Source organism: Balaenoptera borealis (genome assembly GCF_965194805.1).
Source record: "Balaenoptera borealis genome assembly, chromosome: 15".
Classification (NCBI taxonomy): domain Eukaryota; kingdom Metazoa; phylum Chordata; class Mammalia; order Artiodactyla; family Balaenopteridae; genus Balaenoptera; species Balaenoptera borealis.
Genome location: NC_138871.1, coordinates 43,934,008 through 43,961,410, shown reverse-complemented (window position 1 = coordinate 43,961,410; position 27,403 = coordinate 43,934,008). Strand labels below are relative to the sequence as shown.

The 27,403-nt window shown below is 38.4% G+C and overlaps 2 long non-coding RNA genes across 3 annotated transcripts in view; one reads left to right on the top strand and one right to left on the bottom strand.

Annotated features, from left to right (window-relative positions):
* Positions 1–27,403, bottom strand: part of LOC309612494 — a 947,061-nt gene that overhangs the window by 174,222 nt on the left and 745,436 nt on the right. The window lies entirely within an intron of this gene.
* LOC309612520 overlaps positions 13,431–27,403 on the top strand; it is a 398,586-nt gene continuing 384,613 nt past the window's right edge. The window contains exon 1 of the long non-coding RNA XR_014235242.1: positions 13,431–14,855. This is a non-coding gene — a long non-coding RNA (uncharacterized lncRNA). The remainder of the gene's footprint in view (positions 14,856–27,403) is intronic.

Here is a 27,403-nt window from a genome sequence, read left to right as displayed (position 1 = left end):
TTCCCTCAACTAAGTGTTTCCCTTTGGCAGCCTCAGAGTCTGGAGGCAGATATGCTTTGTGCCTATATCAGTTTAAGATAAATTTTTATTGATATTTCCACTCAGTAGGATTTTAAATGAGACACTTGAGGAAACTAAGGGGTTCTTTCATATCGCAAAATGACTTCTCTCGCAAACATTCTTTGTCATCAAGGAGACTGACTCTGGGAAGCCATGGAGAAGGATGGCCATTAGGTGATGTTCTCAGAAAAAAAGAGCAAATGGAGGTAATTCCCTGGCTCCCTTCTTGGTGTTCAAAATAAACTGTCCATCCTTATCCTTTAGTCCTATGAGATTTCTGCTATATAAATACTGCTTGAAATCCTGGCTTGTTCCATATTGAATAATCTACGCCTACTCTACATTGTTCACGGGTAGTAGAACTTGGCTTCCCTTTGCCAACTGCACGTCTAGCTTTACTTTGTACTTTCCATCCCACGTAAAAATATAACTGAATTGATAACGAATGCTGATTGACCAAGAACATCTCAATTTATCCACTCCCAGTGCTTAAAATATTAATTTAAAAACATGTTATTTCCATCAGTCACCACTAGGTGGAGATACAAATTTTGAAGCGCTTAATAAATGTCCCTGTTTGCATTTACTGAAGGGTAATTGTACAAAATAATGTATATGATTGCTGTATTTTCACGTCTTTAAATTCCACTGCCTTGGGTAATGCTGAATCCATATACTGTTTTAACTCATGTTAAGAAATAGACACACACACATACAAATATATATATATGACAAGTCTAAAACGTGCATTTTTATATTAATTCTGTAATATATGCATACTTTAATAATGAAGTCACTACTTATCTGGCTTGGCAATAATCGGAGAAAATTCACTGCCTATTACTTTATTTGGAATGCCTTCAATACCTGACAAGATGTAACAATGTTAGTTGAAATTGGGACTGGGGTAAGGGAAGCACGGAAGCAAAAGTAGATGCTGTTTATACTGAGAGCCAAGTGTCCCCTTTCTGCTCTCCCCTGTGCTTAATTCGGGGTCCTCATGTTTTTTCGCCCCCTACTCGTTATAGAAATCTACGTTCAAAATGCATCTGGTGATCTTATTCAAACTGAAATGTCAATGATTAACAATGTACTGTGGGTTATCTCACACAGGGAAATTGTTTTTAAACAGGACCTATAATATTAAGCTTAAGTTAAGTCTTTAACAAAGGAATTTCAAACATTAGCAAATTAGTGGACAGGACCTAAATAGTTTTCTCTTGTTCCCTGAAATCACTCACAAAGGAGGAAGGTCACAGCCCATACTGAAATGCAGGAAGATCCTGATTGATTTTCTTTTCTTCATTGTGGCATTTGGTGCAATGCAGGAAGAGCATCTCTGGGCTTGTGATGACTTGGAGAAGGGTGGTTATCTGCATGATTTCTCAGCATGAGGTGGCAGCTGGCAAGAGAAACTGCACTGACTGCAGTCCTTCAAGAAGAGAAAGAGATGAGTCCTTGGGGCTGGGGTATTTTGTTCCATGAAGAGAAAAACTGAAATGGGGTGGGGACTGTGAATGGATGAAATGAGGAATGCAAATTAAACACAGGCTGATGTGGATCTGTAGGGGTACCTTACTTATTCACATCTGTGTCCCCCAAACACTTAGGCTACAAAGAAACTGAAATCCACACAGGATGAGGCATTGGAATGGAGAAAACAAATTATGAAGAGTTCTCACTAGTTACTCTATCTCCAAATATTTGGAGTGATTAAAATTTTTTTTCTCTTCATCTAATCCAGGCTACTTATTTAGGAAATGTAACTAAGTTCTCAGAAAGAGAATGCAGTAAATGAAAACCTGCTGCTTTGTCAAATTTACTACCTAAAAATTTCTGTCACTTTGATTCTCTAAGGAGAAGCCTTTTATTATAAGTAGATGTCTGCTAGTGTCTCTGATTAGAAATACTCTGGAGAGAAGGAAAGGAGAGTGTGGGGATCCAGTGGGTCTTTTTCCCATTTGTTAGGAAAAGGTAAATTAAATGTCCACTCACCGAGTTTAACCTAGCACCAGTCCTACACTTAACACACAATTGTTCTTGCTTTGTATGATTTGTTGTTACTTTATCAAGTACTGACAATTTGTTTGATAGGTTTCTGCCTCCTTTCTTACAGCAAATGTTTCATAAAATAGACAAGTTTCTGGGAAACAAGTAGAACCATTCACCTGAGATTTAGAGTTCTGTGTGGGCAATGGCATAATTGGTCCCTATTATTGGGTTTATGGAAGTACAGAAAATAGCATGCTATATAGGTATGGTTTATATATGTCATAGTTTTTCCCAGGGGAAAAGGATAACAGTGAAATTGGCTAGGATAGATATATTTTATTCATGCACATATTCAACAAAAACTGAATGAGCACTTGCAAAGGGCAGGTGTTAAACACAAAATAGTCAGAACCCTCCTAGAGATCACAGTCTAGTGTGAGAGATGTCCAAAGATAATATAAGATAAATGACTTACAATATGCATAAGAACAATTAAGGAAAAAATAAAGCATATTATGAGAAGGTATAGCAGGGGCAACTAATTTAGTTTGGTGGAACCATTTGAGGAATTTCTTAGAAGCTGACATTCAAGGTGAGACTTTTTAAATGACCAGGAGTTAGCCCGATAAAAAGGTGGAGAGAAGAGGGTCTTAGGCAGGATAATAGTACATGTGAGGTCTCTTGTCATGTTCGATGAACTACAACTTTGCTCACCAAAGAGATGATGCCCCCTTTCCTTTTGGATTCCACCTGTAGACATTTGGTTGCTGTTTCAGTAGGGTCCAAACAGGAAACAGATGTTAGAGTCAAATTAGAATAATTCAAAGAGTGTTTAAATATATATAAACATGTGGGCAGGTTGTAGAAACATAAAGGATTTTGTAGTTAACCTGGGGTTTGCAACCACGGAGCTATTACTGCCCTCAGACCCAAAGGGACAAGGCAAAAGCATGTAACAGAACCTGGCAGTGGAGTATTATGTAGAAAAGGCCATCTTGAACAGAGCAACGACTATCAGTCCAAAGAGACAGGTAGCCAGATTGGTTCCACAGTGAGGGGGCCTCACTCCCTCTCTCTGATCTCCTTCTTGGGCACCCCACTGATGACCCCAACTAGAAGCCACATGGCAGGGGAGTCCATACAGTTTAGCCCCCCCAGACAGAGAACAGGGTAGATGGAAAGGGATGGAGAGTGGATCTGAAAGAGCAAACATAAATGCCTGGCACACTTGGTCATTTCTAGGATGAAGAAAGGATGCCAAGAAGGGAAATGGCGCTTAGACCAATCATATTCTGGTAAGCAGAAAAAACTATCAGCAATCCATCCCAGCTTTCATTCTTTTGATGTTTCCTCATTTCTATTATTTTTCTGTCCACTTGGATGAATCTGCTTCTTACTAGCAAGATGGTTTCCCTATTTGCTTTCAATCATACACTCCGGGAATACAGAATCCTGATATTCCTCCACTTCTCTGCAGGAATCTGTACACCCTGCTTGTTGCTCCTCTAAATCTATGTTCCTAGTATAACTGTCAATAGAATCACCCATGATGTAGCATGGGTTTTTCACTCTACAAGATACATGAGATTCACCTTGGGAGCTTGGAGAGAGGCAGAATCCTGCCCTCAGAGGTTCTGAATCAGTAGATCTGGTCTGAGACCCTAGAATCTGTATTTAAAACAGGCATCCTAGATGATTCTGATGCATGTGATCCAAGGAACATATTTTGAGAGACGCTGGTACAGTTGCTACAGCAAAGATAGCATATTACTGAATTAGTACATTTCTGAAAACATTGATGTATATACCAGTATTTTAAAAAGTAGAAATTTTGGAAAAAGAAACTTAGTGCAAAAATAGAAACAGAATCATGCACTGATCTACTTAAATTTACAAGGAAAGCTAAAAATAAATGGAGTTATTACAATTAATTCTGAGTTGCTAGTGACATCATTTGTGAGGGTTTTTACCTTTTTCTGTGACTAATCTGTGAATAGTGGTTCATGGTGCTTTTGCTTTACATTTATATAATCATCAACCCCCAGGGGCACCTAATGATTTTTAAACCAACACCTAAATGCACTAGGGTAGCTTATACCTTCAAAGAACCTTGAAAATTGTTTTGTATTGTTATATATTTGTTAATGTAAACAAGCATTCTCTATACTATATGCCAGTTTTGTACATTAAGATTTCTCTATCAGGTTTTACTTTAGAGCAGAAGTCAACAAACTTTATTTTGTAAAGGGCTAAATAGTAAATATTCTAGGCTATGCTGGCCATATGGTCTCTGCTGCCAGTACTCAACCCTGCTGCTGTGGTGGGAAAGCAGCCCCAGATAAAACATAACAAATAAGTGTAGCTGTGTTCCAATAAAACTTTATCTGTGGTCACCAAATTTTGAATCTTGTATCATTTTCACGGGCCATGAAATAGCCTTCCTTAATTTTGTTTCAACCATTTACAAACGTAAAAACCATTCTACCTCATAAGCCACCCAAAAACTGACAGAGGGTTATAATTTGTTGAACCCTGATTTTGAGCAATCTTATAGGTTATAGTGATTAGAACATACAGATTTCATTTCTTATCCCTAGACATAAGGCACAAAAGAATGTAGGTCTTCAAGCAAGCCATGATAAGCTACCCTTTACAACTGTGTCTTAAAGGAAAGGTAAGAAAAAAGATGAATCATATAAACCTGGGATTGAGTCCCAGTTGCTAGCTTCACCTCCACAAACACTGTCACCTCGAGCAAATTACTTCTCTTCCCTTAGCCTCACTTTCTTCACCTTTTAAATTGGGTTTACTCTTCTCACTTCACAGTATTACTATAAAAATAAAAAAGGTAATAGTACTCAGCACCATGCCTGGCACCTGAAGATGCTCCTTAAAAATGAACCTGTTGGGCTTCCCTGGTGGCGCAGTGGTTGAGAGTCTGCCTGCCAATGCAGGGGACACGGGTTCGGGCCCTGGTCTGGGAAGATCCCACATGCCGCAGAGCAACTAGGCCCGTGAGCCACAACTACTGAGCCTGCGCGTCTGGAGCCTGTGCTCCGCAACAAGAGAGGCCGCGATAGTGAGAGGCCCGCGCACCGCGATGAAGAGTGGCCCCCACTTGCCGCAACTAGAGAAAGCCCTCGCACAGAAACGAAGACCCAACACAGCCAAAAATAAATAAATAAATTAATTAATTAAAAAAAAAAATGAACCTGTTTCCCTTTGGTTAAAATAAAGGTAACAGCTGCACGTTCCATTTATGGATTTAATACTGATTTTCAAAATCCTAGCATTAACTTATAACTGCAGTTCTTAACACTGGCTGCATGTTGGAACTCTCTTGGTAAGATTTTTAAACTTTTGATGAGAAAGCCACACCCCAGAACAATTCAATCAGTATCTCTGGTGGGGGAGTGGGGGGTGTGACCCAAGCCTCAGTATTTTAAAAACTAAACTTCCCAATGTGCAGCCAAGATTGAAAACCACTCACTACCTTTTACCTTTCTATTTTTAAAAACTGAAACACTGGTACTTTCGTTGTGGTCATGCAAATGTTAGAGACACTGGTCAGTAGCTTAGTTGGCCATTTTTATCTCTGTTTCTAATAGCCTCTTCTTCCACTTCCTGCCCAATCCCCTTTCCTGACATCCTTACTGCAAGCCATTCCTCCTGTTCTTTGTCACTGATCTCCTGCTGCCTCTGATATCCTTCCCCCAACTTTATCGCAGACCCACACAAAAAGCCCAGGATTGACCTGGCTGGAGTGCACGGCCCAGGCAGATGCCTCAGCTGAGAATGAAGTGACTACGGCACGACCACTTCTTTGGAGACGGCAAGCAAAGAAACCAAACTGCTAAAGTAAAACTGCTTTGGCCCACGCAGAGGAGCTACCCAGAGGCAGTATTAGTGACAACTCCACTCAGGGGAGCTACATGACAGGAAGATGACTGAAGGCCAATCGGGCTGACGCCATCGGAGGTCACAGCTCTGAGTGATCTCGTTGGTCCCAGGATGGAGAGGAATGGAGTCCAAGCAAACGGCAGAGCCCAGAGATGTCACTTAGTAGCTAGTAATTTATATTTAATGATATTTGTCTCTAACTTTTATATTTGTTCATAACTTTACATTGGATACATTTTGTTCAAATATATTTGATAACACTGAGTAATTAGATTTGATTATTTTGTTAAATAAATTATGCTTATTTTTCTCATAAAATGCTAATATTCCACTATCACCCACTCTCCCCAAAAAAGCTGTTCTGTCATTCTCCCCAGCATTGTAATCACTACTTCTATCCTCTCCTGAAGTGAGTCCTGCTTTAGAGGATCTCCTTCTGGCCACATCCACTCTCTCTGTAGGTAAAGCACCATGACCTAGAAGCTCCATGACCTAGAACTCTCTCAATTAGCACTAATGCTCCACCCAAACTGACCCCAGATAAACCTTTCCTCTCTCACTTGCTAGGCCTTCACACACATTCACCAGTGTTAACAGTGTCCTGTCTTGCAGGGGCTACAGACAGTTAGGTGAGGCAAGGTACTCAGAAAATAAAGCATATTTGATTGACACCAGATCAATAAATCTTGAATTCAGAGACTCTGAAGGCAAGATGAAGAAATGGACTCTGTTAAATATAAAATTAGTAGTGGCAGAGCACTGCCATGAAATGAAAGTTAATATTATCTCAGAATCCTGACAGCCATCTGACACATGTCATGATTTTTAATATTAGATAAAATCTGGGCACCTTTCATGTGCTTAAGGAAAGACAATTTTTTCCCCTTCAGAATTATTTCTTCTAAGACAAATGCACTGACTACAGAAAGCAACCTCTCATTTTTCCCCTTCTACTTCTCCCTATCCTGTCTTTCATAGCTCAATACTTTCCCTACTTCCCAAGTTGTTTTCTTTTCACATTTCTAAAAGAATTGGCAAGGCTTTTTTTAAAACAATCCACGGATTTAAAAATTCATGGTTGAGCATGTCTCTAGTAACAGTAAGCCAAGTAACAAATTCAAAATGAATATTCAATTTCCTTTTCAGCTTACTCAGAAACTGAGAATGATTGTGCAAAGGTAAAAACTGATTGAGTAGGAATTCTTGGCCTGCTGCCGAGAATGAGGCTTCTATAAACATGTAAACAACTTAACAAATGAAGATACATTTGCTCAGACATGACCTCTACAGGGGTCCCACAATTCTGCTGTTCCTATTAAATTTTCTTGAGGATAAAAAATTACTTTAAAAGCTATAGATAAATCCTCATCTTAGGAAAACTGCTTGATTTTTGCTCTCCATATCCCACAGAAATATTACATTCCTAGGATGATTATGAAAACCTTAGTAAGTATATTTCCAAATGTACTGCATTATTAAGAAATGTCACTTAGAAAAAAGTTCAAGCATTTTGGGTCTCGCTATTTTTGAGCTGCTATGAAGCTTGATATATGCCTTCTTGATACTGAATCTGCCAAGATAAGCAAAACCCTCACAGAACTCTAAAAACAGCTGTTTGAAACAATGACAAAAGTATTAAAAACTCACAAATAAAACTTCTGAAACCAAGAAAAGGGCTAAGATCTGCTCCCCTGTCTAGGTCCAGAGTGATGCTACCCATGAAAAGGGAAAGAAAATGCTTTCTTACTTTGCCCTTGTATCCTAAATCAGAGGGCACTGAGAAACAAAATATGTACCCAAATTTTCAGTATGCATACTTCCACCCACCTCAGTTTCTCTGGAAGAGCCTGAGGGAACACCCAGCTGATTAGTCACAGCTGTGGGCTCCTTGGCCTTGTACCAACATGGAATGTTCTGTCTCTCAAGAGCGACTTGTGGAGGAGGCTCTGCAAGTGAGGTGGTAGGCCTGCCAGGCCCCCCAGCTTATCCTAGTACAAGGAGCACCTCAGAGACTCAACACTCACAGGCCTGTGCCCCATCAGAGGTCAGGGAGAGCCACATCCTCCAAATAGCGATAGCTGCTGATGGAAACCAAAGCTAATGGACAATAAAAATACTGCTTCATACACAGGCAAAACATTGTTAATTTCATGGCCGCTCAAAGGGAAACTTAAAGGACTGCAAATCCCAGTGTTTTAGATAATCAAGAGTGAAAAAAGAAAATCAACAAACACATTTCCTACCATCTTATTACAGAAAGAGAGGGAAAAGCTGAAGCCTGCACATTGCTCATTTGAATATCAAAGTGGAAAGAAAATTGCCTTTTTAAGTCTTCTCCTAGCAAATTTTATTAGAAAATTTGTTCCTGGTCTAGGAAAGTAGCCACTTCGAATTCTGATGGCACCATCATTTCACACTAGGAAAGATGGCAAAGCAGTGAACAGGCCCTCCTTCTCACCTAGTAAAATCGTCCCTCCAGACAGCTGTTCTTTCACAGCATGGGCCAATGTATGCATTTCTATAGGAGTAGGAGATGATGTTTAAAAATGTATAAGCTCCATGTGCCTTTTATAAATCCTTTGATTGGGCTATCCTACATGTTAGTTTCCTCTAACTTTGGTTAGCTTCTGTCAGTCTCTCTAAATGTGACCAAACTGTGTGCCGTGGCAAAACTAAATTTCTGGGACGGTAAAGCTAAAAATAAGATTCTCCTCTGTGTTCCAAAACTGTTAGGTTCTGCCAAGAGGCCGACTTGCCCTGAGCATCAATCTCTTCCCTTCTGAATACCAATAAAGCCTACTTGAGAGAAGGTTACCAAGCTTTGTTTAATGTGATCCTTAACTTGTTGGGACGTGCTTTGACACATCCTTGTATGTTAATCCAGCACTGCCTACACCCTTTTGCCTCCATAGTCATGATTTGTTCCTATTCTGAAGAACTTTTCCAGTCCCCATGGTTTTTATTTTTGTTTTATTAACTTTTCTTCTAAAACTTGTGTTTGGGAAGAAAAAGCATGAAGCTATAGTCCCTAAGGTTATTGATCAATCTAGCAAGTATTAGAGCTCTAGTTTTATACTTTTCTCAATTTTGAGGTCTCATAGCAATTGTTGATAAATGTAAACTGCCACCCAGAAATTGTTAGAAATGTCCTGGGAGCTGTTGGATTGTACTGGTGAGAACTCATTTGAAGGATTAGAACTCCCCCAGAGAATAGGCAGTCTCCATCCCATAATTCCTCCTTTTTAATTTTTTTGGAGGGTTATGGCTATAACACTCCAGATGGCTTTCTGAATAAGTACTAATGATAAAGAAGGCTATTACCTTGTTTATTCCCTTGCTTGAAACCATCTCATACTGATTCTCTCCAGAGTAATTTCTTTCTCAGAGAGCAATGAGGTCTGAATGCTCAAATAAGTAAACCAGTCATGTGGGAATAAGTATTCCCAAAGAGAAATCCTTTCTATGTCTAGGAGAGGGAATGTTCTAAATGCTGTTTAACCATCTTGGAGGTGAGTTAATTCATACAGAGCTCCACCACCTTAAAAGTATGTACGTGATGAAGAGCCTAAGTTCAATCATAAAATGGCAAAAATGCCTCAGGAACACAGAATGTGCTTGCAAGTTTTCAATACAGTGATTACTTATTTCTCTGGAAGTGTTTGGAGGACAGGAAGAAGGAAAAGAAAAGATGATCATTTCTGTTACATCATTCACTTCTGCTGTACCACCAACCAGTTCTCAAGGTATGACAATGTTATGTGTCTCTCTTGAGGAATCAGCATTTATAAACTCCTGCCCCTTTACTCTCCCCACCCACAGAAGTCGCTCAACAGAATCTGCTATGTGACTCAAAGACTTTTTTGCCAGGATATTATACATATGGATATTTGTAACATATACATTTGTGGTTTGGTGTCATTCGCCTTTAGCCACACAAGGGTTTAACTTAAATAGGGACTAGAGTGCATTATGCATATACAAAGGTTCAGTGACTAATTCTATTAAAAAATTGTGATGTACTGATAGCGTTAAGAATATAGTATACTGAATTAACTTAGAAGGTAAAATTAAGAGTTAGGTCTTGAACAGGATTTAAATTAAGAAACATCTCACAGAAACCCAGATCCACTGTATCTTGGGGGAAATATCTGAGAGAAAAAGGAGCAAACAAACACTAAATGGTAAGAAAACAAAATTACAAGTTTCTGTTACCATTAAATTCCTGTCTGTGAAAGTTGTGAAGTTTCAACCTAGACAAGGTATGGATCACAGCAGAGAAAAAGCCATGTTTATAGACTGATATAGATTGGAAAGGCCACTTGTGGAACTGAATAGCAGTTTCTGGGACAAAATTTCCCAGACAGCCCCAGCTAAAAGTACAAAATTTAGAAGGACTCAAATATGCAGCCTCCAAATATAAACTCAAATATGTGCTTAGGTATAAACCAAAAAATTATGTCTGCTGTAATCATACCTAAGTATTTACATTATGCAAATATATTTAAAATCAAGAAAATGCATTAGTTAGAATGTGGTTGGGAGTTACAATTGGTCTAGTTAGTGGGAGCCCATGGTATGACAAGGGAATAATACAAGCTGAGGCTGAAGAGGCAGGATGGGACTATATTATTTGTAGAAATTAGAAAACTTATTCTTAGTGGGTAAGGAAGAGTCATTGATGGTACACAGAGTACCATATAGTAAAGATGCTATAAGATAAGGATAGTACCAATAATAATAGGATAAAACCAAAGATAGTTTCAATAATAAGGACAGTAGCAATAATTATAGTTTCAGTGTTGCCTACTTGTAATAACTATACAGATATAAAATGTATTGTTGGAATAAATCCCATAATAAAACATTAAATCTTTAATAAGTTAATAACCTCCCCTGAGACCTATGAAAACTTCTATTCTTACATGACCACAGACCATTTGCAGTTCCTTTTCCTCCTGACACTGGTTGGAAAGTAGCATGTGTTAGGGCTGAGCTGAAAAAAATTCTCCAGTCCTCAAGCAAGCATTGAACTTGAACAGTACATATTGGTAAGGCCAGAAAAACTCAAAGAATACGAGCAAGATGAGTAATTAGTATTAATTAGTGTCAATTGCTGTTTTTCCTGAAAGCAGCTCATGCTGAGGAAGCAATGGCATGGTGTAGCCTGAACGTATGCCAACAGCTTTCTTTTTTTTTTTTTTTAAACTTTTCTCATCTTACATTCAGTGCTCTAATTTCTATTTATTTATTTATTTATTTATTATTTCTGGCTGTGTTGGGTCTTTGTTTCTGTGCGAGGGCTTTCTCTAGTTGCGGCGAGTGGGGGCCGCTCTTCATCCCGGTGCGTGGCCCTCTCACTGTCGCGGCCTCTCCTGCTGCGGAGCACAGGCTCAGTAGTTGTGGCTCATGGGCCCAGTCGCTTTGCGGCATGTGGGATCTTCCCAGACCAGGGCTCGAACCCGTGTCCCCCGCATTGGCAGGCAGATTCTCACCCACTGCGCCACCAGCGAAGCCCCAACAGCTTTCTTGAATATCACCAATCTTATATTTTTTTAAAAAAAATTGAACATCATTTTATTTTATTCAAGAAGATTGATCGGGGGAAACAGCTTTGCTTTATGAGATAATGTTGCATTGGATTGTTGGCTTCTGTTTGGCTGTCTGGATTTGGAAGGGGCTGTTCTCACTTGGCTCTGTTTTCTGACATGAAATGAGCCTTGAAGATTAACCAGCCATGTGGTATGTGTACCCCCAATATCATATGTTGTCTTGTACTTACTGTCAACAGGAGTCTCTTATTTTTTTATCTACTCATATCATTTGCCTCACATTCATATTGGAATTTCATATCATCACAGAGCCAGAAAATTGCAGCAACTGACTATGAAACAATGTCTACTACATCTGAAAAATTCCTATTGGCCAGTTTAATACCTGTCTGTGCAATCTTGTCACAGCTAATGCACTGGACGACCTTTCACATCCAAAATAATATATCTCCCTCCCTAGGGCAAAGCCCAAAAATAGTATGAAATTCAGGAATTTGCCACAGGCCATAGCTAATTTTCAGGTTTTTTTTTTTTTTTTTCTCATTTAACATGATAAAATTACATGCATATCATTAGCTCTTCTTCTTGGAGTTAAAGAAAAAATGTACATGCTATTAAAACACTGTCAAGATGTTTTTATTTTTATTGATATTATTATTATTAAAGAGTCTTTGACTTTCACAAAAATCAAATAATCCCACCAAAATCAGACTGTTTTGTAAAATATTCAATAAATATTTATTCTTAGAGCCGCTGCATAGAGCCATTCTCCCTGCATCCCTCCTTTAATGCACTTACAAGGAGTTTCACCTTAAGTGGGCTGTGACTTCATTCTTAATCTCATAGCCTCTGACAATTTTCACTCTCAAAAAGACCAGAGACATGTGAATTGAGGAATATATCAGCTCAGAGAGCCGAGCATTACTTCTGTAGTTTCATGATTGCTGTTTGTGATTGTGTTAGTTTAATTTCAATCCCTAATTCCATGTCTCTTCTTCTTGTTTTGTCAAACAGAATTTTAGTTACATCATCCATTTAAATATTCTTCCATTCTTCCATGGACAGTGCACAAAGTTTGCAAAAATGCATCTGAAGAAGACGCTGTGCTCTTCTGGTTTTTATGAGTTTACGTAAAAAGGTACAGTCTGAAGAAATGTACAGTCTATTCTCAGTTACCAGTTTACATGGATTTAGTAAGGTAGACTGTGTTCAACTTGCAAATTATTTTTAAAAGATCTTTTTCACTCAGTTTATTGGAATTCTAGATGTGGTCCTGTCACCAAACAATCCCACTTCAAGTACAGCATTTATGGTTGGAGAGAAGGGCTCTGAAAAATTGGGGCCTGAGGCCATTACCAGGGCCGTAGAAGCTTCTGGGAGGTATAGACATTCTGGTAGGAGGATGGAAACTTAGAAGGGTGTGTGAGTCTTGGGGGAATGATCCCACGGGTTCATATATGCAGACCTATGGGGCAATGGGCCAATAACAGCAGGGGTGTAGCCCTAGCAGAAGGGATGCAGGGGGGCAGGCATTTAGGGGTACAGCAGGGGATCCATACTTAACAGTTGGAGTTTCTTGTGAGAGTTGATGGGCTCTATGTGTTAGCGAACAGAAAATGTAAATTATGGATTTTTTTTTAACTAAGCTACCCAACAGAACACTCTTCGTGTTTTTTCACCATTATAGGCACTTAACTTGAAAATTTAATCATACTTTGATGTTTGCCTTAACATGGTACATGTTAAAATCTAAACAATATCAAGTCTAACTCTTCTTAAGTCACCTCTAATGAATTTTTCTTGTGTTTTCTTTCCCATGATAGGATGATATTGCCACATATTTAAACAGAATTTTGTTTTTTTTGACATACTTCATACTCACTGTCTACTATGTTCCTGGCTTTATAGAAATTTTTGAAGATATAAAAATGAATAGATTAACCAAGATGGCGGAGTAGAAGGACGTGCTCTCACTCCCTCTTGCGAGAGCACCAGAATCACAACTGGCTGCTGGACAATCATTGACAGGAAGACCCTGGATTTCACCAAGGAGGATACCCCACGTCCAAGGACAGAGGAGAAGCCACAGTGAGACGGTAGGAGGGGCGCAATCAGAGTAAAATCAAATCCCATAACTGCTGGGTGGGTGACTCACAGACTGGCGAACACTTATACCACAGAAGTCCACCCACTGGAGTGAAGGTTCTGAGCCCCACGTCAGGCTTCCCAACCTGGGGGTCCGGCAACGGGAGGAGGAATTCCTAGAGAATCAGACTTTGAAGCCTAGTGGGAACTGATTGCAGGACTTTGACAGGACTGGGGGAAACAGAGACCCCACTCTTGGAGGGCACACACAAAGTAATGTGTGCATCGGGACCCAGGGGAAGGAGCAGTGACCCTGGGGGAGTCTGAAACAGACCTACCTGCTGGTGTTGGGGGGTCTCCTGCAGAGGCGAGTGGTGGCTCTGTTTCACCGTGGGGATAAGGACACTGGCAGCAGAGGTTCTGGGAAGTTCTCCTTGGTGTGAGCCCTCCCAGAGTCTGCCATTAACCCCACCAAAGAGCACGGGTAGGCTCCAGTGTTGGGTTGCCTCAGGCAAAACAACCAACAGGGAGGGAACCCAGTCCCACCCATCAACAGTCAAGTGGATTAAGGTTTTACTGAGCTCTGACCGCCACAGCAACAGTCAGCTCTACCCACCACCAGAGCCTCCCATCAAGCCTCTTAGATAGCCTCAACCACCAGAGGGCAGACAGCAGAAGCAAGAAAAACTACAATCCTGCAGCCTGTGGACCAAAAACCACAGTTACAGAAAGATAGACAAGATGAAAAGGCAGAGGGCTATGTACCAGATGAAGGAACAAGAAAAAACCCCAGAAAAACAACTAAATGAAGTGGAGATAGGCAACCTTCCAGAAAAAGAATTCAGAATAATGATAATGAAGATGATCCAGGACCTCGGAATAAGAATGGAGGCAAAGATTGAGAAGATGCAAGAAATGATTAACAAAGACCTAGAAGAATTAAAGAACAAACAAACAGAGATGACCAATACAATAACTGAAATGAAAACTACACTAGAAGGAATCAATAGCAGAATAACTGAGGCAGAAGAACGGATGAGTGACCTGGAAGACAGAATGGTGGAATTCACTGCTGCGGAACAGACTAAAGAAAAAAGAATGAAAAGAAATGAAGACAGCCTAAGAGACCTCTGGGACAACATTAAACGCAACAACATTCGCATTATAGGGGTCCCAGAAGGAGAAGAGAGAGAGAAAGGACCAGAGAAAATATTTGAAGAGATTATAGTCGAAAACTTCCCTAACATGGGAAAGGAAATAGCCACCCAAGTCCAGGAAGCGCAGAGAGTCCCATACAGAATAAACCCAAGGAGAAACACGCCGAGACACATAGTAATCAAAGTGGCAAAAATTAAAGACAAAGAAAAATTATTGAAAGCAGCAAGGGAAAAACGACAAATAACATACAAGGGAACTCCCATAAGGTTAACAGCTGATTTCTCAGCAGAAACTCTGCAAGCCAGAAGGGAGTGGCATGATATACTTAAAGTGATGAAAGGGAAGAACCTACAACCAAGATTACTCTACCCGACAAGGATCTCATTTAGATTTGATGGAGAAATCAAAAGCTTTACAGACAAGCAAAAGCTAAGAGAATTCAGCACCACCAACCAGCTCTACAACAAATGCTAAAGGAACTTCTCTAAGTGGGAAACAGAAGAGAAGAAAAGGACCTACAAAAACAAACCCAAAACAATTAAGAAAATGGTCATAGGAACATACATATCGATAATTACCTTAAACGTGAATGGATTAAATGCCCCAACCAAAAGACACAGACTGGCTGAATGGATACAAACACAAGACCCATATATATGCTGTCTACAAGAGACCCACTTTAGACCTAGGGACACATACAGACTGAAAGTGAGGGGATGGAAAAAGATATTCCATGCAAATGGAAATCAAAAGAAAGCTGGAGTAGCTATACTCATATCAGATAAAATAGACTTTAAAATAAAGAATGTTACAAGAGACAAGGAAGGACACTACATAATGATCCAGGGATCAATCCAAGAAGAAGATATAACAATTATAAATATATATGCACCCAACATAGGAGCACCTCAATACATAAGGCAACTGCTAACAGCTATAAAAGAGGAAATCGACAGTAACACAATAATAGTGGGGGACTTTAACACCTCACTTACACCAATGGACAGATCATCCAAAATGAAAATAAATAAGGAAACAGAAGCTTTAAATGACACAATAGACCAGATAGATTTAATTGATATATATAGGACATTCCATCCAAAAACAGCAGATTACACGTTCTTCTCAAGTGCGCACGGAACATTCTCCAGGATAGATCACATCTTGGGTCACAAATCAAGCCTCAGTAAATTTAAGAAAATTGAAATCATATCAAGCATCTTTTCTGACCACAACGCTATGAGATTAGAAATGAATTACAGGGGAAAAACCATAAAAAACACAAACACATGGAGGCTAAACAATACGTTACTAAATAACCAAGAGATCACTGAAGAAATCAAAGAGGAAATCAATAAATACCTAGAGACAAATGACAATGAAAACACGATGACCCAAAACCTATGGGATGCAGCAAAAGTGGTTCTAAGAGGGAAGTTTATAGCTATACAAGCCTACCTAAAGTAACAAGAAAAATCTCAAGTAAACAATCTAACCTTACACCTAAAGAAACTAGAGAAAGAAGAACAAACAAAACCCAAAGTTAGCAGAAGGAAAGAAATCATAAAGATCAGAGCAGAAATAAATGAAATAGAAACAAAGAAAACAATAGCAAAGATCAATAAAACTAAAAGTTGGTTCTTTGAGAAGATAAACAAAATTGATAAGCCATTAGCCAGACTCATCAAGAAAAAGAGGGCGAGGACTCAAATCAATAAAATCAGAAATGAAACAGGAGACGTTACAACAGACACCGCAGAAATACAAAGCATCCTAAGAGACTACTACAAGCAACTTTATGCCAATAAAATGGACAACCTGGAAGAAATGGACAAATTCTTAGAAAGGTATAACCTTCCAAGACTGAACCAGGAAGAAACAGAAAATATGAACAGACCAATCACAAGTAATGAAATTGAAACTGTGATTAAAAATCTTCCAACAAACAAAAGTCCAGGATCAGATGGCTTCACAGGTGAATTCTATCAAACATCTAGAGAAGAGCTAACACCCATCCTTCTCAAACTCTTCCAAAAAATTGCAGAGGAAGGAACACTCCCAAACTCATTCTATGAGGCCACCATCACCCTGATACCAAAACCAGACAAAGACACTACAAAAAAAGAAAATTACAGACCAATATCACTGATGAATATAGATGCAAAATCCTCAACAAAATACTAGCAAACAAAATCCAACAACACATTAAAAGGATCATACACCACGATCAAGTGGGATTTATCCCAGGGATGCAAGGATTCTTCAATATACGCAAATCAATCAATGTGATACACCATATTAACCAACTGAAGAATAAAAACCATATGATCATCTCAATAGATGCAGAAAAAGCTTTTGACAAAATTCAACACCCATTTCTGATAAAAACTCTCCAGAAAGTGGGCAGAGAGGGAACCTACCTCAACATAATAAAGGCCATATATGACAAACCCACAGCAAACATCATTCTCAATGGTGAAAAACTGAAAGCATTTCCTCTAAGATCAGGAACGAGACAAGGATGTCCACTCTCACCACTATTATTCAACATAGTTCTGGAAGTCCTAGCCACGGCAATCAGAGAAGAAAAAGAAATAAAAGGAATATAAATTGGAAAAGAAGAAGTAAAACTGTCACTGTTTGCGGATGACATGATACTATACATAGAGAATCCTAAAACTGCCACCAGAAAACTGCTAGAGCTAATTAATGAATATGGTAAAGTTGCAGGATACAAAATTAATGCACAGAAATCTCTTGCATTCCTATACACTAATGATGAAAAATCTGAAAGAGAAATTATGGAAACACTCCCATTTACCACTGCAACAAAAAGAATAAAATACCTAGGAATAAACCTACCTAGGGAGACAAAAGACCTGTATGCAGAAAACTATAAGACACTGATGAAAGAAATTAAAGATGATACCAACAGATGGAGAGATATACCATGTTCTTGGATTGGAAGAATCAACATTGTGAAAATGAGTATACTACCCAAAGCAATCTACAGATTCAATGCAATCCCTATCAAATTACCAATGGCATTTTTTACGGAGCTAGAACAAATCATCTTAAAATTTGTATGGAGACACAAAAGACCCCGAATAGCCAAAGCAGTCTTGAGGGAAAAAAACGGAGCTGGAGGAATCAGACTCCCTGACTTCAGACTATACTACAAAGCTACAGTAATCAAGACAATATAGTACTGGCACAAAAACAGAAACATATATCAATGGAACAAGATAGAAAGCCCAGAGATTAATCCACACACCTATGGTCAACTAATCTATGACAAAGGAGGCAAAGATATACAATGGAGAAAAGACAGTCTCTTCAATAAGTGGTGCTGGGAAAACTGGACAGCTACATGTAAAAGAATGAAATTAGAATACTCCCTAACACCATACACAAAAATAAACTCAAAATGGATTAGAGACCTAAATATAAGACTGGACACTATAAAACTCTTAGAGGAAAACATAGGAAGAACACTCTTTGACATAAATCACAGCAAGATCTTTTTTGAGCCACCTCCTAGAGTAATGGAAATAAAAACAAAAATAAACAAGTGGGACCTAATGAAACTTCAAAGCTTTTGCACAGCAAAGGAAACCATAAACAAGACGAAAAGACAACCCTCAGAATGGGAGAAAATATTTGCAAATGAATCAACGGACAAAGGATTAATCTCCAAAATATATAAACAGCTCATTCAGCTCAATATTAAAGAAACAAACACCCCAATCCAAAAATGGGCAGAAGATCTTAATAGACATTTCTCCAAAGAAGACATACAGACGGCCACGAAGCACATGAAAAGATGCTCAACGTCACTAATTATTAGAGAAATGCAAATCAAAACTACAATGAGGTATCACCTCACTCCTGTTAGAATGGGCATCATCAGAAAATCTACAAACAACAAATGCTGGAGAGGGTGTGGAGAAAAGGGAAACCTCTTGCACTGTTGGTGGGAATGTAAATTGATACAGCCACTATGGAGAACAATATAGAGGTTCCTTAAAAAACTAAAAATAGAATTACCATATGACCCAGCAATCCCACTACTGGGCATATACCCAGAGAAAACCGTAATTCAAAAAGACACATGCAAAAAAAAAAAAAAAAAAAAGACACATGCACCCGAATGTTCAGTGCAGCACTATTTACAATAGCCAGGTCATGGAAGCAACCTAAATGCCCATCAACAGACGAATGGATAAAGAAGATGTGGTACATATATACAATGGAATATTACTCAGCCATAAAAAGGAACGAAATTGAGTCATTTGTTGAGACGTGGATGGATCTAGAGACTGTCATACAGAGTGAAGTACGTCAGAAAGAGAAAAACAAATATCGTATAATAACGCATGTATGTGGAACCTAGAAAAATGGTACAGATGAGCCAGTTTGCAGGGCAGAAGTTGAGACACAGATGTAGAGAATGGACATATGGACACCAAGGGGGGAAAACTGCGGTGGGGTGGGAATGGTGGTGTGCTGAATTGGGCGATTGGGATTGACATATATACACTGATGTGTATAAAATTGATGCCTAATAAGAACCTGCAGTATAACAAAACAAACAAAACAACTAATACTAAACTTTCATTGGGTTATTTGTATGGAAATATGTTAATATAAATGTTTCAGACATTACATGAAATTTCTAAAAATCTTATATGTTCTGGTATAATGTTATAAGTAATAATCCTAGTTATTAATTTAAAATGTATATCTCAGAAATAACTAATTTTCTTGTCAACTGCATTATTATGAACTTTCATCAAATCTTTAACTGTGGTCATTTTTAAGTCTTTTGTCATTTACAGACAGTTCTGGGTGTACTCTGATGATTTTGCAAATATGTTCCTATAAAAGGGTTTCATCTTCAAGAAATTCATGGAAAAGACTCTGACAAGTACAGGTTTCTGGTAACTGACTGTACTGCTGAACTGAATGAATAAGCATTTTCAGAACTCTAATGAAAAACTGATGAACTCACAAAAGTGCTAACAAAAGATCAAGATGAAAAAAAAAATTAATTACATGGGACTGAGTGAACTGATGAGGATGAGTATAATTTTTGTGACTTTCTGTCTGAATTAAAAAAAAAAAAAATCCCACAAGGACTCAGAGGCAACAATATACAAATCAATTTTCACTGCAAAGTAAAGGAGCTGTTACAGTGGAGGATTACTGGACTGAATGTCAATATTATTACATAGTATGAGTGTGTTTCATGTTTGGTAATTGCAATCATTGTTGCTTTTGTTGTGGTCATCCATGTACAATGCTTGGTGTCAGTCTATTTATCTCTTGTAAAAATGAAATACAGTGTGTGTGTGTGAAAAAAAAAAAAAGAATAAAATGCTGTGTTTGCTTTCAAAGTCCTTATTAAAGGTAAGTATGTGAGATATTGAAGTATCATGAAATAATTATAACGCAGTGTGAAATGTGATAATAATTGAATATACAAGTAATAATCATAATAGTTATACTTATATTAGCTTTTACTGTATAACAAGCACTCTTATATTTTATTTTTTAATTGAATCCTGACAACTACCCAATGATGGAGGCATTATTATTTCAAATATGAGGCCTTGGCTGTGGCACAGGGAAAGAAAATGACTTATCTAAGGTAACGCAGCTACTAAAAGATGGTATTAAGCAGTCTGGTTCCAGAGCACCAAGTTAGAGGGCCTCAGTTCAGAAGAGGGAGTGATTCAGCTCTTCCCTGGGGATAGTTTTGAAAGATGAATAGAAGTTAGCAAGGTCAATGGGGGCATGAAACCAAGGGGCTGGAGAAGAGTGTTTCAGGAAGAGGGAACGGCCTGAGAAAAGGCACAGAAACTGGATAGAACCTTGCAACTATAAGTAGTTCAAAAACTCTAAATCTAAAAGTAGGAAGGAATAAATAGTGAAAGATGCAAGTGGAGAGCTGAGTTACTGACTGAAGATTGAATGGCATTCCAGAAGCTTAGGCTTCAGATTGATGGCTACAGGGAGAAGGGGAGGTTTGTATGGGGAAGAGTGAAGGGCTGGTACAGGGAACAAATGGGAGTGTGGGCAGATCCAAGACAAGGAGATAGTGATGGGCTGCTGCACTGCCCAGCCGAGAGAAGATGAGGGAATGGAGAACACGGGTGCAGTGATGATAGAGGGAAGGGGACAGATACAGAACAAATCTCAGAGGAGGTAACAGACTTGGACAGTAATTTGAGCGTGAGAGAGCTGAATCAGACTAGACTGGCTCTAGGAGTTCGCTCGGGTGGCTGTGAGGATGGTGGTACAATTGTAAATAATTAACTGCTGGTGAAATCATTTCCACTGGAGACATAGAAATTGGAGGTTTCTTCTGAAAATGGACAAAAATAATGAACTACTTTAAGTTTTTTGAAAAGTCAAATCCAATACAACTTTGCTGACATAGTTATCTAATAGCTTGGAAACTGTTAAAAAAACTGCAAGGGGAAAACACATCATCATTGTGCCAAAATAACTCTTTTTACATTGCATTAGTTATCATTATATAAGAGCTTCCCCCCCCACCCGCCTCCTTTCAAGGGCTTACATTAAATAACACTAATTCTTAGTTTCTTTATCCACCAAATAAAGACACAGTGTCTATAACAGCACAGTCATATATTGCACAGTTTTGCAACCTTGGCTCTAGAAGAGATACCTTTTTCTGTCTGCGGATCCCCAGTCTTTCCTGAGGACAGGGCCAGCTTCAAATAAAACACCCAACATGTTCATATCAGCTTTCAAGGGGCTCTTCTATGGAGGTTTGTGGAATGAAATATAGAAATCAGTACTCCAAAATGCAAATCAAAACTACAATGAAGTATCACCTCACACCGGTCAGAATGGCCATCATAAACAAGTCTACAAATACAGAATGCTGGAGAGGACGTGGAGAAAAGGGAACCCTCTTACACTGTTGGTGGGAATGTAAATTGATACAGCCACTATGGAGAAGAGTATGGAGGTTCCTTAAAAAACTAAAAATAGAGTTGGCATATGACCCAGCAATCCCACTCCTGGGCATACATCTGGAGAAAACTCTAATTTGAAAAAATACATGCACCCCAATGTTCACTGCAGCGCTATTTACAATAGCCAAGACATGGAAGCAACCTAAATGTTGCAGAGGAATGGTTGAAGATGATGTGGTACATATATACAATGGAATACTACTCAGCCATAAAAAAGAACAAAATAATGCCACTTGCAGCAACATGGATGGACCTAGAGATTATCATACTAAGTGAAGTAAGTTGGACAGAGGAAGACAAATATCATATGATATCACTTACATATGGAATCTAAAATATGACACAAATGAACTTATTTACAAAACAGAAACAGACTCACAGACATAGAAAACAAACTTACGGCTATCAAAGGGGAAAAGGGATGGGGGAGGGATAAATTAGATTTAGGATTAGCAGATACAAACTACTCTATATAAAATAGATAAACAACAAGGTCCTACTGTATAGCACAGGGAACTATATTCAATATCCTGTAATAAACCATAATGGAAAATATATATATATATATCTGAATCACTTTGATGTATACCAGAAACAAACACAATATTATAATTCAACTATACTTCAATAAAAATTCTTTTTAGAAAAGCAGTACTCCATGAAACTCAGAAATTCTCCATGGGACTCTGTTAAATGCTTGTTGATTATAAGCTAATTTTAGTTCATTTTCTTCTGAAAAAAATCTGGGATGAATGCTTATAAGTCCTGAGAATAATCAATCGTGAGAAAACTTACCTCTTACCTTATTCAGAGACATGATAAGGAATGGATTTTTTTTTTTTTAATTTGCTTAATTGATTTTAGGGGTGTGGACCCTGAATGGAGAAGGAAGTTTAATCAGAACAATCTTGTAATGATCCAGGTAGAAGAGGGGTCAAAATGTCAAAAAAACAAAACAAAACAGAAGTCCCATTCACACAGTTTTTAAAAGATGAATGAATATCTTACCCCTTCCCAATAAATTTTTAATCTGCATACTTTCACAAGTTCCCAAAGCACTAATACTAATACTAATTCTAGCCCACAAACTCAAGAGTTCATAGAGCCTCCAAGGTATCAGACTGAAATAAAAGGCTGGTGTAATCAATCAATCAAGCAAGCGTTTCATCAGTTCAAATAATGTTACTCAGTACAGTAATTAGCACACAAGAGGTGTTCACAGCCATAAACCCAAAGCGACATGGCCCGAAACTGTTTCTGTACCATATTGAAGCCTAGAGATTTGTCCGTGTATATATACACGGGTGTTCTTTATCCAAGTGTTTTTAAAAACAGATTTTTCCTCTAAAGGGCAAAACACACCCTACAGGGAAACTTACTATAATATATTAATCAAAGATGCTAAACTGGACAGTTCTGCTTAAAGCCTTTGTCCCTGCCACCAGTAAGAGGCAAGGAGTATACTATCTCAAACCTCATCAGTACAGCTCAGAAATCTAGGAGCACCTTCCTAACAAGATACTTGGGTTCAGAAAAGTATACCCTTAACAGTCACTGTCAACTGGGTTTGGTTAAGAAAAAAAGAATAGAATAGAATAGAAAAGAAAAGAAGAGAAGAGGAGAGAAGAGAAGAGAAAAAAAAGAAAAGAAAAGAAAGACATGCATATCATTTAATTTGTAAATTAAAAGCTCTTCTGCTGTTGTTATAAGGTAAAGAAAAGCAATATCTAATGTTCTTGATAATTCTAAAGACCTAGATACCACTTAAAGGCAACGCAGATGAAAACTACATTCTAGACTTCTGTGGAAGAACAAAATATTTTGTTATGTGCAAGAGAACACAAGGTAATTGAGTTTTAAAAAATCTAAAAGAAATGAAGAATTTTTGGACAGTGTTAAGTCTCTGTGAGAATATTCATGGTATTTATGGAAGACATAATTTTGGGCCAAACAATAAGTACTCAGGAGGAAAGATCTTTTTATTTCTAAAATAATTTGTCGGATTAAAAGTTTTACATATCTTAAAATATTTCCATTCTAATTTCCTTGACCAAAATTTCATTTACATATATAATAAAACATTTAGCAATATAAAAATAAACCCAACTCCCACTGAATCATTTATGAAGAGGAAATCTTAAACACATTCAAAAGACAATGAACCAGTTGTACCACCAGTAGTTATATATCTCAGTATAAGATTAAAACTCTTATTCCCAAACTCTTAATTGAGCCAAAATAAGACAATTACAGGAAAGAGAGGGTATAGTCCTTGGCAATGACACAAAGCAGCAGCAACCAAAGAGGCTCAGATCTCTCCCCGCTATGGAGGTGCCTCTAAAGAGTTCTTAGACTTTGGATCTTAAACATTACTTTCGATATCTATTTCCATGCTCAAATCAGCTCCTCCTTTATCTAAATGTTTCTTTAGCATTAACTGCCTGGACAGGAATATTATTTCACCTCATTTCCACACTCCCACCACAACTGCTTATTAACACTGGTGGAAAAATCCAGGCATCTGTGAGGTATCAGACTGTCACTGCCACAGTGACAGAGCAGCTATAAATGTTGTCAGGGATGTGACTTGCCTTGCGATAAGAATCCATCTCCCACGAGGCAGACAGCAGCATACAAGTTATACATCTAGCCTGACTTGTCAACAATGAAATGCAAAAGGCTGGCTGGTGTGCATCTAAGGATGTTTACCTTTATCAAACAGCTTTGGTTGGTTACCCATGGGGCCAGATTTTAAAAGATCTAGAATTGTAACTTGTTTTGATAACTTTGTTTTTAATTTATCAGTTGTGCTTTCTAGAGACAACCCAAAAAAATTAAGACTTTGGACTTGTGAAGTGCTGATAACCCAAACATTTTTCCAGACAGAGAATCGTGAATCAGCATAATTAGGGAGGTGATTTCCATGCTCTGATATCAGCCTAGAAACAGTTCTCCTATACATTTATATTTTACATATTAAAATTGGCAAATCACTTTACTGTGCATTATTTCTTACGGTCTTTGAAGATAGAAGATGACAGAGCAGTAGAGAGAGAAAAAGCATTGAACTGAGCAGCAAGATATCCAGATTCCAGGAATGGTCATATTATCACAGGTAGAAATGTGGGTTCTTTTAAAAGTCACCTTATTTTTTTAGGCCTGCTTCTTCTTCTGTAAAAATAACAGCCTTAGATAGAAGATAACTATGGTCCCATGTAGTTCTAACATTTTGCCATTCAAGGTAGGACAGACATAGCTCTCATTGAGTGAATTTCCTTGCTCCACACTAATGAGAACAGAAGGCAAAGAGAGTTTTAGTGATGTGGCCAAAAGCATATGTCTAATAAGTGTCAACCTAGCCTGATTCCAGACATTTGGATGAAGTCTCCGTTAAGCTACCCCACCCTTTCATGGAAGGTCAGCAGGCTGTGTCAATGGCCCTTCCTAGGGTTACCAGATTTAGCAAATAAAAATATAGGATGCCTAGTTAAACTTGAATTTTGGATAAATAATAAATATATTTTCAGTGTAAGTATGTCCCATATAATACTTTAGATATACTTTTTTAAAAAGTATTTGTTATTTATCTGAAATTCAAATTTAACCGGGTATACTGTATTTCATCTGGCAACCCTATCCTAGCTCCATGAATGAATGGGACAGAGGTTTCAAGGCACCTGCTGCTCCCACCCACTTCTAAATCCATGTGTGTATCCTATGCCTATCCCTTAGACACTAAAACCTGTCCAATCCATAGCACCTCCTCCCACCAGAATACTGGTGCTCTGGAAAGATGGGACACTTCCCTATACGTTAGCTGCCTTGACAGGCCTATTTGTCCATCTTTTTTCTGCCAGCCCTATTTTTGAAGATATGGATCATATTTCTGGCCTTTTTCTACCACAGACAGATTCCTCCACTTGATTCATCCTTTGTCTGACACTACAATTGTCTCTGCACTGCAGTCTAAACACTGACTTCCTCCAGATCGGACCTCTAATTCTGGATTCTTGGCATATGTTTTGGAAATAGATGGATTCTGGCCACCTCAGTTAGAACTTAGACTGTATCCCTAGCATGGGAACTCTCCATAGGGTTGTCCTGCCATCTCCCCCTGCCAAGAATTTTCAGCCTTCCAAATATTACCCCTCACTCTCAGTTTGGTGCCCTGTCACTCCCAGCTTGCTTCAGAGCTAACACCATACAGAGCAGTCAACCTGAGGTATGGAATAGGAATTAGTCTAGAACTTTTGCTTTTATATGAAATGGTCCATACATTCACAACTGGCTAGGACTGTGCTGTCCAATAGCATAGCCACCAGCCACCTGTGGCTATTTACCTTTAAAGTAATTAAAATTAAGTAAAGTAAAACCTCAGTTCCTCAGTCACACTGGCCACATTTCAAGTGCTAAGTTGTCACAAGTGGCTCCTGACCCCTGCGTTGATCAGAACAGAGATGGGATATTTCTGTTGTCACAGAAAGTTTGAAGAGGGTTACTATAGACAAAGGGTCAACAAACTTGTTCAGTAAAGGGCCAGATAATACATATTTTAGGCTCTGGACCATAGGGTCTCTATGTATTTGTAGAGACCTCTTTGTATTTTTACAATGCTTTGAAAAGTAAAAACTAACCTTAACCAGTGGCCGTATAAAAATTGTCCATTTGCCAGATTTAGCCCGCAGGTCACAATCTGCCAATCTCTCCTCTGGACCATTCCCCTCACTGGAAAAGCCAATGTGTCTACCTTCCTATTTTTCTTTTTATCAGCAAGTTTACCTCCTCAGTGACCCCTCAGTTTGCTCCTCTGGCTGTAATCACTCCACCTCAAGTCCTCAACTTGCCTCAACTTTAAATCTCTTCTTTTAGAATCACACAGAATAATCTTTCATATAGTTTTCCCCTGTGAAAGGATTGAAGGGTTTACCATTATTTTTAACTTGGCAAGTTTTATCTTTCAAAAACCAGATAACAAGTTACATGAAAGCCCTCCCTGTGACTTCTCTTCCACTTGTCTCCCCTCTGAATTACCGAACATGGCCCTGAGACCATGTGACAAAGTATTTGGTAAGTGACTGAGCACTTATCTTACATTTCATGATATTATGGAATATGAGAAAACAAACAAAGAAAACCTCATAAAGCTTTTTAGTTCAGCCTGGTTGAATGAGCATATGAATTATATACATGATGCTTTTCATATATCCTATAATCTGTAAGCTATATAATACATAATCATGTGACTTATTGCCACACTAAAATAGAAGATGGAGGTGGGGCTTATTCTATTCTTTCACACTGCTTAAGGTTTTTCTTACTCTCTGTTTTCTCTACATGGTAAAGAAGATTGGAGAAAGAGAGGAGAAATAGGGGATCTGAAGTGAAAACCTACTTTTTAGGATGCAATAGACAAATATGGGTTTAATAGAAGAATACAGCATTCAGTATTGTTAAAATGGTATACGAACCCTGTCAATCCAGTTATAGCTAGAGCCAGCTAATTAAAGTGTAAAAATTGCTTTTGAGACATTACTTACTCCAACCCCATTTTTCTCTCCTGGTTGGAAGAAATGAATGAGGAATCGGGCTTTATTCGACTCTAGACCAATACAGATGTTCTTTTAAAGCAAAAACAACCGGCTGACAGTCAGA